Consider the following 14211-nt stretch of genomic DNA (forward strand, 5'->3'; position numbering starts at 1 on the left):
CAGTCTATCTGAAGTGTACCTGGCGTATAAGACGACCCCCCACTTGGAGGCATATTTTTCAGGGCCAAAAAATCGTCTTATACGCCGGCAAATACGGTACTCTTTTTTAAGATTAATGTTTACATGATGTGTCTTTTTCCACCCTTTTTCTTTCACCTTACTCATGTTTTGTATTTGGGGTTTTTGTAGATAACATATTGTTGCGTCATGGGGTTTGTTGTTCTTGTCATTGTTTGGTTGTTTTTTTAATCCACCCTGCCTGGTGACGGTAGAAGCCTAAGCACCTTTCTTGGCCTTGCTGGCTTGGGTAGAGGTGGGGGGTCACAGTTTTTTCCATGGTGTTTGGTTGGTGTAGAGCAGTTATGTCTAAAAGTTTTCTGTCTTGGTAGGTTGCTCCTTTTCTTGTTCTTTGGCTAGAGAAAGCAGACTTTTCTTGTTTTGTTTTGTTTTGTTTGCATCTGCTCATTGGCATTTCCAGGTTGCCACCTTCTCTAGCTCCAAGTCTAAGATATACGAAACAAAAAGAAAACCCAGTGAACTCATCACCATGTCACTCCTTGGATTTCAAGGTCCTTAGCTGGTATACCATCTTCTTGTCACCACTTTCTTGTCACCTTGCTTTATATATAATGTTCAGGGTTTTTCACTGTACCTAGCAGGAGGAGTTAGGAAAAGCATGTCTACTTCATCTTTCTAAAAGCAAAATTATTACCCATTGTTTCCGAAAAGGTATTTCACTGGGTATAGAATTCTCAGTTGAAAGTTTTATTTTTTTCTTTCAGTGCTTTAGAGAGATTGTTCCAATATCTTATAGCTTGTATTATTTCCTATGAAAAGTCACCTCTAATTCTTAACTTTTGTTTCTCTGTTCATAAACTTGTCTTTTTTTTTTCTTTCTGGTATTGAGCAGTTTGATTATGCTCTGCCTTGGTGTGATTTTTCTTCATGTTTTTTTTTTTGGTTTGGTTTTGTGTGTGTGTGTGTGTGTGTGTGTGTGTGTGTGTGTGTGTGTGTTTGGAGTTCATTGAGAATCTTGGATCTATGGGTTTATATCTCATAAATAGTCCCTCTCTAAAAGCAGATGACTCAACCAGACTTATGGCAAATGCTAAACTGTGTGATTTTGTAGTTACACTCTGATATTTACTAAGTCCCATATTATTTATTTAGTAGACATACATATGCTTTGTAGACTGGATACACAAGCATTTTTTCCAGTGTTCTGCTTTGAACATTTGGGGACATAATTTGAATACTTACCTAAGTCAAAGGTCCACCTTATATTCCAGATGATATGGAGATGCCTTTATGGAGGTGAAACTTGTCCTCAGAGGAGAGTTTGCAGATGTTAGGGGCACAGGCTTGGAACCAGGCCAACTTGGGTTTGGACTCTGTACCTCCTGCTGTGTAATTGTGGGAATGTTATTTCACCATTTTGAGCCTTTAATGTATAAAATGGCGATGATAAAGTTGATATGTGGAATAGATGGAAAAAGTAAATGTGGAACATAGTTGAACACTCATGAAATGGTAGCTATTACTACTGTTGGTTTTATTTTTTTAATAGCTTTTATTTTTTAGAACAGTTTTAGGTCACAGAAAAATTGAGCTAAAGGTACAGAGTTTTCCCTTGTACCCCCTTGTCCCCACACACCCACAGCCTCCCCACCCTAAGCATCCCTACCAGAGTGGTGCATTTGTTACAATCAATGAACCTACATTGACACATCATTATCACCCAAAGTCCATAGTTTACATTAGGGTACAATCTTGGTGCTGTACATTCTGTGGGTTTGCACAAATGTATAATGACATGTATCCACCATTATAGGGTCATACAAAATAGTTTCACTGCACTAAAAATCCTCTTTACTCTGTCTCTCTCTCCCTACTTCCTAACCTCTGGCAGCCACTGCTCCTTTTATTGTCTCGATAGTTTTGCCTTTTCTAGAGTGTTTTTGGAATTATGGTATATATCCTTTTCAGATTGGCTTCTTTCATTTTAGTAATGTGCTCTTAAGATTTCTCCATGTCTTTTCATGCCTTGATAGCTCATTTCTTTTTATCACTGATTACTATTTCATTATCTAGATGTACCTAGTTTATTTGTCCATTCACCTACTGAAGGACATCTTATTTGCTTCCAAGTTTTGGCAATTATGAAAAAAAGCTGCTATAAACATTTGTGTGGAGGTTTGTGTGTGAACATGTTTCCAACTTCTTTGGGTAAATACCAAGGAGCACAATTCCTGGATCCCATGGTAAGAGTATGGTTAGTTTTTGTAAGAAACTGTCACATTGTCTTCCTCAGTGGCTGTACCATTTTGCATTCTGCATTCCCTCTGGCAATGTATGAGAGTTCCCGTTGGCCCACATCTATGTCAGCATTTGTTGTTATCAGTGTTTTGGATTTTGACCATTCTAATCAATACGTAGTGGTATCTCATTTTTGCTTTAATTTGCAGTTCCTTGGTGCCATGGGATGTGGAACATCTTTTCTTATGCTTATTTGCCATCTGTTTATTTTCTTTGGTGAGGTGTCTGTTCAGAGCTTTTGCCTATTTTGAAATCAGGCCTTTCATTTTCTTAATGTTGATTTTAAGAGTTACTTGTATAGTTCGGAGCTATTGGCATTTTCACTGGAATCATTATTATGTGCTAGAAAAAAAGGCTTCATTGAGACCTCAGCATTCTAGGCTTCAAAACATGAAATGTCATTTTTTTCTTTTTTATTTCTTTTTTTTTTTTTTTGGAAGTAGTTGGAGAAATTATCTTCATCTGAAAAAGAAAAAGAAAAGAAAAAAAAAAGATGTTCCCCTAGGATTACCTTGATCCAAAAAAAATTTTAGGCTGCCTCTTAGGTACAGGCACCCTCCATGCTATAAATCCTCCCCCCTACCACCACACACACAAAGATTAGTTTATGCCGTGTGTTTGCTACGATTGCTGTTTCAAGTGGTGAGAAAACCTGTTCAGCACAGCATTACCTTTCTTCTGTGTCTTCCTTAGAAGTCTAAGTAACAAGGGACTCTGCTGTAATTGGCAGTAGTCACAGTACACCTGTTAGCAAGTCACCCCAACTGCCCGAGAGCTGTTCTGGCCTAGATCATTCTGTAAAAAATAGTCACTAATGCTACTGAAGAAAAGTATGTCCCATTGTAGGTGAAGGAGGTATTACAGTCTCAGATTTCCATTCTCCTGCCTCTTCACTATGCATCAGTGGATTTATATCATGGGATTCATTTTATGTCTTTTTATTTACGCACCAGTTATTTTGCAAATAATTTAATTCTCCCTTTTATGACAGTGAGGCTCTGTGTCTATGCATTCCTATATAAAATAAAGGAAATTTTTGTTTTTAATGCAGACTTGAAATAATGGATTTCAGTTACAACAATTTCTCCCCACTTAGAGGAAATGAACACCTAGTTAGAAGAAGAATGTCATTCCTCATATACTTTGCAAATATCCTGTTTCCATGACAACTTGTACTTACCAGCTTGCCTGGTAAAAGAAATGTTTGAATTCTTTCTTTGATAAAAGATTTGACCAGACACTGGAGTTCTAGTTTTTTTATTCCAGTTTGGGACTATTTTTCTTTTTAACATGGCTACTTTTGAGGGAAAGAAAACCTAAAGACGATTTTGGGGTAACTTCACCTTCAAAATAAAAGGAGAGGATTCATGGCCAAATGCTAATGAGCATAGGAAATGAAGATATGTTTGTAGGTAGTAGTCATTTTCTGATATCTTCCAGTTAAATCAACAGAGATGAGTCAACAACTTATTAAGATGCTTTTTCATTTGGCAAAGAATTATTCAGTTATTCATTTCCATCTGGACATTCTAATCATTAGGGTTGTTTCCTCACTGCTAATCTTGCTTTTATGTGTGGTCTGTGCCTGCTTTCTCTGAATTTCGATTTTTGCAAGGACTGTGGTTTTATTAATGGCTTTCCTTCAGAATGAAATATAGGAAATTATTTGCATCATTAACTACGGTTTTATAAAATATGAAAAATATGCTATTGTATTTTATTGACAAGATAAATGTAATATAAAATACTTTAGTCCAATAAGACAAGAAAACATGACCCTTGGGCATTTTAGCAATGATAGAGAATCCACTCAAAGTGAGAATAATTCATATTTTAGTTTTGCGGGATCTGGAAGTTTTTGAAAGGACAAAAATGATTCTTGGATAGCTCCAAGATCATTGCCGATGACACTACATATTTGTGACACAAAACACACATGCAAAGTGATCTGTGGGGTACTATATTTATCATAACCCTGATTAGAGACCATATTTTGTAATGGACCAAGTATGATCATATGCCTATTTTTCACTTCTCAGAAAACGACACTCTCTTACCATAAAAACTAAGGTACTTTTAAAGAAATATAAGTTGCATAACATGCAACTTAACATTATGTGCATAATAATAAGTAACAAATGAAAATCAACAGGAAAGGAGTAAGACATTGACGGTACCATTCTGCATTGAGAGTGTGCAGTTCCTACTGATGAGAAAAGGAAAGAGATTGACTGCGGAGGTTTCACTGGCCTGAAACGCTGTTTGAAAGTGTCTTCATGATGCTAATGTCATGCTCTGCACAGTGATTATAGTTCTGAAAATTTTATGCAGTTACACTGTTATTGGAAAACAAACAATACAGATCCATTTCAAAAATTTCTTTATTTTCCTTTTCTAATTGTCCATCAATTGATAATGGAGTCTCAAATTTTGAATACTCAACTCTTAAGAAGTAAAATGACTTATAAAATATTTCAATATACACTTTAATAATGAATGCTTTAATCGTAGAAGAATTCATTATTTAGATACTTAGTAAGTATCCACTACACAACAATCTTACTAGTATTCTGTGAGGACTACGAGGTGAGCTCCTCACTCTCAGGGGAAAAAAGTGCAGGTGGTCATTTTTTACATGACTTGTCACCTCCTACTACCAGGGGTGCCAAAAAAAGGTATACATGACTTGTCTGACAGTTAAGTTTGCAAACTCAGCCTAGAAAAAGTGCTTCATACCTCATTGCTGAATATCACTACAGTTATCTTTGGAGTACTCCCCTTGGGAAGCTATGCACCGACACCAGCGCCTAGTCCACCTTTCAAAGCAATTTTGGAACTCTTTTTCTGGAATGGCCATCAGAGCTGTCGTCGTATTACCCTTGATGTCCTGCATGTCATCAAAATGTCTTCCTTTCAATATTTACTTTATATTTGGGTAAAGAAAGGTCATTGGGGGCCAGATCAGGTGAGTAGGGAGAGTGTTCCAATACAGTTATTTGTTTACTGGCTAAAAACGCCCTCACAGACAGTGTCGTGTGAGCTGGTGCATTGTCTCGATGCACGAGCCATGAATTGTTGGCGAAAACTTCAGGTCGTCTAACTTTTTCATGTAGCCTTTTTTGTACTTCCAAATAGTAAACTTGGTTAACTGTCCAGTTGGTAGAAATTCATAATGAATAATCCCTCTGATACCAAAAAAGGTCAGCAACAGCATACTGACTCTTGATTTGGACTGATGGAACTTTTTTGGTTGTGGAGAATTGGCTGACTTCCATTGTGCACTTTGATGCTTTGTTTCAGGGTCATACTGGTACACCCATCTTTCATCACCAATGATAACACGGCCCAAAACATCGTCTTGCCTCTCCAAAAGTCTTGGCAAACTTCGACTCTCCTTTGCTTTTGTTCATCAGTGAACTCCTTCGGGACCATTTTTGCACACACCTTTCTCATGCCAAGATTTTCAGTTAAGATTTTCCTAATTGTTTCTTTATCAATGTTTACTTCACAGCTGATGATTTTGACGCACAACTTGCCGAATTTTTTGCAATGTTTTCATCGATTTTGCTCGTTACTGGCCGCCCTGACCTCTCTTCATCAGTGATGTGTTCTCTCCCCTCAGAAAAACCTTTAATCTACTTGTATACTGCCATTTTCTTCATGGCATTATCCCCATAAACTTGGACTAACATGTCCCTGATTTCACTTCCACTCTTGCCAAATTTAACAATAAATTTAATGTTTGTTCATTGCTGTAATTCAAGCTCAGACATTCTCATGACGACACACAAAAACACGCGACAACAATAATGCCACTCAGCAAAACACTGTCACATGTCGACATGAACACAGCTGTGAGACACTGATATACTAAGGTTATGAAACCTTACTGAGCTGCTTGTACCGTGCTGCCAATGTAAGCACACGGTGGCACATGCGTAAACTTAAGTGTCAGATGTATTCATCTTTTTTTATCAGTATATACCGTATTTCCCCATGTATAAGATGCACCCTTTTTCGAAAAATTTGGGGTCGAAAAACTGGGTGCGTCTTATACAGTAGTTGTATGAGTGCAAAAACAAGTGCAAAAAGGCGGGAAATGCAAGTAAAAAAAATCTACAACCACTGTAGAAGACGCACCCAGGTTTTAGACCCCAAATTTTTCGAAAAAGGGTGCGTCTTATACATGGGGAAATACGGTATTATTACAAGTTTAATACAAGTTTTTTTCATTTCTTACAATGTATGTAAATTTTTTTGGCACCCTCTATATGTTGCCTTGTAAGTTAGTATTGTCTGTATCAGGATTTCTTACGGTATTGTATTTTATTGATGTGATTATATGAGGTGATTATTTAAGCTTAGAAAGCACAGTGCCCTGCCTCAGTGCTGGCTTGCAAAGTGTTCCCCTAAATGATGTCTGAGTGGTCACTGAAAGCTCAAAACAAAATCTGATCCCTAAAGCAGCTTCTTAGCTGTGAAGAAGTAACTAGCTTGATGCTGAATTATACCTCTGTGAGCACTTGTCAGACGGCAATGGGGATGGGGGCCCATCATGGATGCAGACATCTGAGTGAAACAGGCAGTGCCCTGTGGACGTGCTGTTAGCGTGACCACCCCTTTTGTTTGCCCAGGACTGAGGAAGGGTTTTCCAGGACTTCCAGTGCTCAGCTTCTGACAGGAAACTGCATCGAACACTGTGGCATCTTGTGGCTGAGGCAGGGCCTCCCCTCCTGACAGCACTGTAAAGCAGGCAACATTATTAGCACACTCAGTTTTCAAATGAGAACAAAGGAGACTCAGAGAAGTTGAATGATTTGTCCCAAATCACATAGCTGTTAAGTGTGGGCTCAAGCACACATTTTCGGACTTTCTTCAGCTCACATTGCCTCTCTACTGTCCATCTTTCTGTCCCCTTTAGACAGACCAAAGACCAAGTGGAGGCCTCCGGGCCTTCCTCTCAGGTCCAGTTTCTGATCTGCACGGTACTCGTGTGTTGGGTTAATTGGCCTGGGGGAGCAATAATATAATACCTACGCTCTGATAAGGAGCCTGTGATTTGCAGAGTATCTTGTTGCAGGGTTGCATGTCGTGGAGACGAACTTTGGTTACAGCCTGAATGCCCAGCACCAGGAAGGCCTTGGTTATATGAATCATTCGTCTTCTAATCAGTAAAATCTCCTGTGCGGTCCCAACAAACGTCCCCTCATCTGAATCCTTAGGCTGGCCGCAGAGCCTGTGTTTCTGAAATCATCGTGACTGCTTCTTCACCAAGGAAAAGCATGGTTTCTTTGCCAGGGCAAAAGGCTCCTGAGGAGAGCAGTTCGGGCGCCTGCTCAGCCCTTGCCCTGGAGCTCTGGGTCTCCTGCCCACTTCAGGGTCGTGTTTGGTGATGGATCTCTGGGGGAACTTGCCCTGGCCCTCGATGATGCTTGGAAAATTTGGAGAGGCAAAGAAGAAAAGAACGGTATCAAGAAAAAAGCATGGAGATGTGGGTGCCCACAATGTGTTTACTGAGGGCATTAGACGAGTCGCCGGTTTAGTGAAGTTGAATCTCCATGTCCAGAGCTGCACTAGAAGTGGGGAGACAGTGTCACAGACCAGCCTTTGGGAGCTCATGTTGTCACAGAGCTGAAGACGCATGTAGGGGAAGAACGTGCTTCCAAATACGTATATATATTTACAAAGACATATATTTAATATATCTGTATATATTTCTAAGTATATATAAATGTAGGTATATACGTGTTTACATGGTGGAAAGTTCATGAACTTAATTGTCCGACCCATATACATATGCATGATTAAATATATAAGGAAATATACTTGCAAATGCCTTTAGAGAGGTGGATTAGGTGGAAAGGATTTCAAATACTAGACTGGAGATTTCAGAACTCAGCTTGAGAGACAGTCAGCCATTTAGGGCTTTGGAGCAAAGAAGTAACAGAGAAAAGTGCATTTTAGGAAAACTGATCTGCCATCCATGAAAAGGAGAGACTGACAGAGGAGAAAGACTAGAAACTGGGAGAGGAATTCCCAAACTGTTCCTTTCAATCGATAGTGTTGTATGCCCTGTTCATTTCCTTAACAAGTCTTGGTGGTGTGACATCCGTGTGACCAGCCCTATGCTGGCATCAGGGGCACAGAGCTACACAGAGGGGCCCAGCCCTCTTGGACAGGATGTTCTGCTGTGGGGGACAGGCAGTAGATCGGTGCAGCTTGTGACACGTGATGTACAGGAAGTGATTGGGGGGGAGGAGGGCCCGCGTAGAGCTGGAGGCCTGAGTGGGAGGAGGACAGCCTTGCATGGCAGAGGGATGGGAGATTTGGGACAGGGGTGCCACGAGGCTGCCTGAGGAAGGGCTCAGCCTTGTGGCTGGGAAGGCAGGAAGGATCCAGAGGTGCCAAGCCCTCTGAGTTGCCACGGCAGAGTTGGGGCTTTGTTCTGAGAGTGGTAGGAGGCCAGGGAAGTGCTTCAGGCATGATCAAATCGGTGTTTGGGGCCAATCGCTCAGGCTACTGTCTGGCAGTGGGTTGGAGGAGCCAGTGTTGGGAGTGGGGAGACGAGTGAAGAGGGTGTTGTGCTTGGCTGGAACTCAGGAAGTGAGGATGGAGGGTGGGTAGGACCACTGGGAGTAGAGAAGGAGGAGCCACCCAGGGGTGCGGGAAGCAGAAAAGGGGGCTCCATGGCAGGCAGGTGCATTTGGGGTAGAAGGAGGGAAAACCGAACCTCAGCGTCCCATTTCTTAGGCTTGATGACTGGGAGGCCCTCAGTTTCCTCACTGAAAATGCTTAACAAATGTGATCTCCTTTACCCTTTTCCTTCCACTAGCCACTCTGAAGCAGATCTTCAGGGATCTTTTAGATTCTAGATAAGTAACGTTGGTTGAGTTTTTTCTATGTGTAGCTTGCAAGGTGCATTAGATGTATTTTCTCATACATGCCTCAAATCAGCCCCTTCAGGGAGCTCTTGTCAGTTTCTCCATGTTCCAGATAAGGAATGTGGCGCTCAGCAACGTTAGTAACTTCCTGACGTCACACAGCTAACCCATGGCAGGATCTTAGAGTGGAGTGGGTTCAGTGTCACTAAAGCAGTCACTCTTCAACCACACTACATCACCCCCCAGGCCCCTAGTGTCCTAAAGGCACTTCAAATTTACCCCACTCCCCAAGCCATCAGCCTAGAACTGTCCAACTGCAACACTAGACTTTGCCAGAAGCTCTAGTCCAGGCCTGTGCCTCCCTGTGCCTCCTTGTGCCCTGTATCCAGGGAGACAGAGGTCTGTCATTTAGTGGCCGCTGCCTTCCTTTGTTTTCTGAGCTTTTGAAAGAAAGGAAAATGCAGTTCCCACATACAAGACAGGCCTGCACATTTATAGCATCACACCCTGTAAACAGGAAATTTCTCAGACTTAGGCCCTGTAACGTAAACATAGGATATTGCCAATGAGTTCCTACACCCATTCAACAAACAAAAACGTGTGCATACGCCCCGCCCCGGTAGTCATTCCACTGGAAAGTAAGCTCCCTGAGACAGGTTTATTCTTCTGTATTGTTCACTAATGAATCTCAGGAGCCTAGCATAAAGGCATTTGCATAGCAGACATGCAAAAAATATTTATTGAATGTAGCATAAATGAATGCCTAACATTTATTACATCTTACTATATACCAGTCACTTGACATGTACTTTTTTTTTTTGTCATTTAATCTTAATGGCGACTTGAGAAGTAGGCACTATCAGATGCCCGTTTCTCAGATGTGGAGACTGAGGCACAGAGGGCTAAGAAGCTTGCCAGGTTTGGAGAGAGCTGGCTTTTGACTCAGGTTTTCTGACTTTAGAGAGCCTGGGTGTAACTACTATGCATAGTGCTTCCATGTACATCTACTGTGTGCAGGCCTTGTGTGTGGTATAGCCACCATTTAGACAAGTGGTAATACCTCCAGGGAACCTCGAGCCATTTCCCTCCAATGTTTTGACTTTATAGAGTGAGTTTCCCTTCCCACAGTACTGTGACAGAGTCAATAATGGAAGGAATTCAGAAAAGGCTGGCAGGCCAACAATGAGTCCCTGTCACTTGATAGTTCTGTGGATGTGTGACCTTGCAGTGTCCCCAAAGCTCAGTTTCTCCATTGGTCAAAGGAAGAGACTGAGTTAGGATTCCTGCCTTCCCTTCCAGCTCCCACATTCTACTGTTCCTGTGACTCCCAGGGAGCCTGATGTGAGTGGAAGAGAGGACCACTTGTTACTAGGCAACAAGCACCCGCCTCACCCATGTTGCCATGGTGACGATGAAAGTTGGGCTGATGGGATTACCAGCTCCTGCTAATTGCATATGAGAGCTCAAGGTCTCTGACTTTCTTGCTCGCTTGGCCTTATTTTCTCATTCTCCTAGGAATTGTGAAGAGATCTCCCCCATCTGCAGTGTCCCCAAGGCAGCCCTAGTGCAACGAAAGGCAACTGGAAACGGAGCCCGGCTGTGTCTCTTGAGTAGCTGTGTGACATTGCACAGATTACTCGGCTTCTCTGGGCCTCCATTTCTCCATTTGGAAAATGAAGGTGTTGGAATGGTGATCCCTGTCTAAGGCTCTTCCCGGCTCTCAAATCCTTTGATGCCTAGGGAGCATGTCAGGGGAGCCAACCACACTGTTACTAGGCAACCAGCAGGCACCGTGCCCAAGTTGCCTTGGTGACTGGATGCTGGAGGGGAAGGGAGTAGCTGCTGCAGCTAATTGCTTAATTATTTATGAGTGCCTCAAGTCCTTTTTGTTGTTTTTGTTGCTAGGGGCTATGGGGTTAACTCCTCTTCCTCCCTCCTGCCACCCCAAGTCGTCTGAGTTGCGTGTTTACTCACTGGTAGAGCACGTTGGCCTGGATCTCAAGCTACCCACGTTCTAGCCCTGCTTTGTCATTTCGTAGAGCTGTGGCCTCAGGTAAGTCATTTCACTTCTCTGGGCCTCAGTTTCCTCATTTGTAAAATGATGTGTTTGCTTAGATAATCTCCAAGTTCCCTTTCTGCCCTGAAATTCTAATTCCTGCTGTCCAGTTACAAAGTGGGGAAGATGAGGGGAATTTTCCTAATTTGTTATCTTCTAAGGATGCTTCTGAAGACCAATAACAGTAGTTAAGTCTCTCTCACATTTCAAACAGGAAGGGAATGGGGGTTATGCTCGCTGTTCTCTTCTTGCCGCGCACCTCACTCACTTGCCTGACCTCTTTTATTAATCTAAAGGCCATTTACATTTTTATTTTTATTTTTTGTATATCACCTATTTCCAAAATATTTGACAGGTTGTATAAGGTGCATATGTGAAATTAGGTCACACAAATAAAAATAGCAATAAAGTAATATAAAAATAGTGATTAGTTAATATTGATGATGTGATTGAGCATCAGATGTGATATTGAGCATCCCGGAAGCCAAAGCAAAAAGAGAGAGATACATAATTGTTCCTCAATAAAGAAAAATTGCCAGGCTATTCTTAGTTCTGAATTCTGAAAGTAATTTATCACATGGTGCATACTGTCTTTTAGAAACTCCAGATAAAACTTTTAAAATAAACCTTTCTTGCTGAGGGTGTTGTTAAAGGACTGATGAAGAAGCTAACCTTTACAGTTTGACTAGTTCTAATCATTAGAAGGCAAAAACTCCCTTTCTACCAATGCACTTGAATTTTATAAAGATAAATGTCACTTAGTAAATATGAATTTTCAGAATTAACTATTACTTATGAATAAATTACATATAAATTCATGTAACCACTGTGCACAGTAATTTAGTGATTGATACGTATCAAATTTTTAAACACAGGCAAAAATTCTACTTCTCCAAACTTGTTCTGAAATAAACTTGTACAGATGAAGAAAGACATTAACTATAAAATTGCTTATGGTGGCATTATTTATATAAGAAAATTACCATTAAAAAAAGAAAATGATTATAAACCACAGAAATCTTGAGGGCTACTGAATTAAATTATATTACTTCTTAGAATGGATTACTTTGCAGCCCTTAATATAAAATAGATCTGTATGTTTTGATATGGAAATAAATCTTCAAATATATGTTAAGATAAGGAGGTACATAAAAATGCTTTTATTTCTGTTACAAAAGATGTAAATAGGTGTATAATTTATATGTCTAGATACATGCTTTTATGTACCTACTTGGATTTTTCTGGAAGGAAACTATTAACAGTGGTTTCCTCTGGGCAGGAAGATTGATAGCCTTGGGATGGAGGAAGACTTACTCTTCATTGCCTTATTTTTACTATGTAGACCTGTTAATTTTTTTAGTTAGAGAGGCAATAGAGCCTGGTGGTTAAAAGTCTAGACTCTGGAGTTTGAATACGTGTATTCAAATCCTTGCTCAATCACTTACTAGCAGTGTGACTTTGGAATTAATTTAAGTTCTCCATGTCTCGTTCATAAAATGGGCCAATCATAGCACCTTCCTCACTGGATTGTTGTGGGGATTAAATGAGTTGATAAGCATGAAGTGCTCAGAACAGCCTAAACAGTGCCATATATGTATTTTCTTAAAAAAAATAAAAGGTGAAATTTAAAAAATGCATCTAGCCAAAAGGACCTCCAATATTTCAGAGCTGGAAGGACTTTATGAATATGTCACTGCTTCCAGCATCATAAGTTATATAGAAATTATGTTTGAAGCAGGGATCGAAAAGCAGTGGTCTTGTTTTCATTGTCATTTTATCTGGACTTGAATACCTTTTAGGAAAGGCATGTACCCTGGGATTTATAATAGGTGTTTATGATGCCTGTGATGACCCTGAATGCACCTGGTTTTGCATCTTCTGTTCTAGTCCATCCCAGTGAATGCTCAAGCTAAGAGCAGAAGGTATGTTAGGCCAGGTGGAAAATCTTTGAAGAGCTGTACATCCACAGTTGTTAAAGGCCAGGAGGGCCTCTGCCCACACTGGTTAGAACACGTGTTCCACATGCCCTCATGCCTCTCTTCTTCTGAGAGAGTAACAGAGACCTGGTAAGAGGCTGTGCTAGGAAAATCCTCAGGAATCTCATGGCCATAGGGACTTCCTCTATATTCAGAGGCAGAAAGTAGAGGGCTCTGTGTTCCAGACTGCCTGGTTTCCTCCTCCTTCCTTGCAGATGCTTTTGGGACAAGCCTGGAGAACTTAAGCTGACTTTGGGAACCTTCCTTTAGAGTTGGCCACACTTTGGGCCAGGCTTGGGCCCCTCACTATGGGCACAAGGTGACCCCAAAGAGGGTGGGATGGGGACTCTAGTCCCTTCAAATCCGCTGAGTTTGTTAACATACTGTCAGGAGGAACTTAAGGCTGACCTATTAAACTTCATGTGGAGTCAGTGATTCCCGGCTTCTGTCTGTCTGGCCCTTTCTTTCCACACCTTTGGGCATTCATTGCAGTCTGTCTATCCATTTGGCCAGAGGTGCCCCCCTGTATTTGTCTGTCACATCCAACTGTGCTTCCATCTGCCCTTTCATCCCTCCACTCCTACTCCAATCCTCTGCCAATTTTCCCACCCATCCTTAGACTGCTGATACGTCTGCTCACCCCTCCTCTCCTCCCACCGTGTGAGGGAGAGTCCATCCACTGGTCCATCCAGCCATTCCTCCATCTTTCTGTAGCCCGTCCATCCAACTCGCCGACCTCCTGTCTGGCTGCAAAATCGGCCGCTTGACCTGTTCCCCTACCCCATAGCCCGCGAAGACGTCCCCGGCCGTGGTTCTGCCCTCGCTCTGTCGTGGTCCGTACCGCGCGCAATCGGCCTTCCACCTCGCCCGCGGCGAGCCTGCTTTTGTCTGGCGGCCCCTGCCCGGCGGTGCTCCACGCAGCGCGGCCCGGGGTGGCGGGGCGGAGCGGGGCTGGTGGGCAGGGGCAGGGCGGGGCGGGGCG

The 14211-nt window shown here is 41.8% G+C and overlaps 1 protein-coding gene across 2 annotated transcripts in view; it reads left to right on the forward strand.

The window, feature by feature from the left end:
• EIF4E3 (eukaryotic translation initiation factor 4E family member 3) overlaps positions 1-14211 on the forward strand; it is a 78791-nt gene that overhangs the window by 13311 nt on the left and 51269 nt on the right. The window contains exon 2 of one of the 2 annotated variants that reach the window (XM_019651347.1): positions 11103-11250. The exons of the other annotated variant lie outside the window; for it this stretch is intronic. The gene's annotated coding sequence lies outside the window, so the exon portion shown is untranslated. The remainder of the gene's footprint in view (positions 1-11102; positions 11251-14211) is intronic. 2 annotated transcript variants of the gene reach the window in all.

The sequence above is a fragment of the Hipposideros armiger genome, unplaced genomic scaffold, assembly GCF_001890085.2.
Source record: "Hipposideros armiger isolate ML-2016 unplaced genomic scaffold, ASM189008v1 scaffold_158, whole genome shotgun sequence".
NCBI classification, from domain to species: domain Eukaryota; kingdom Metazoa; phylum Chordata; class Mammalia; order Chiroptera; family Hipposideridae; genus Hipposideros; species Hipposideros armiger.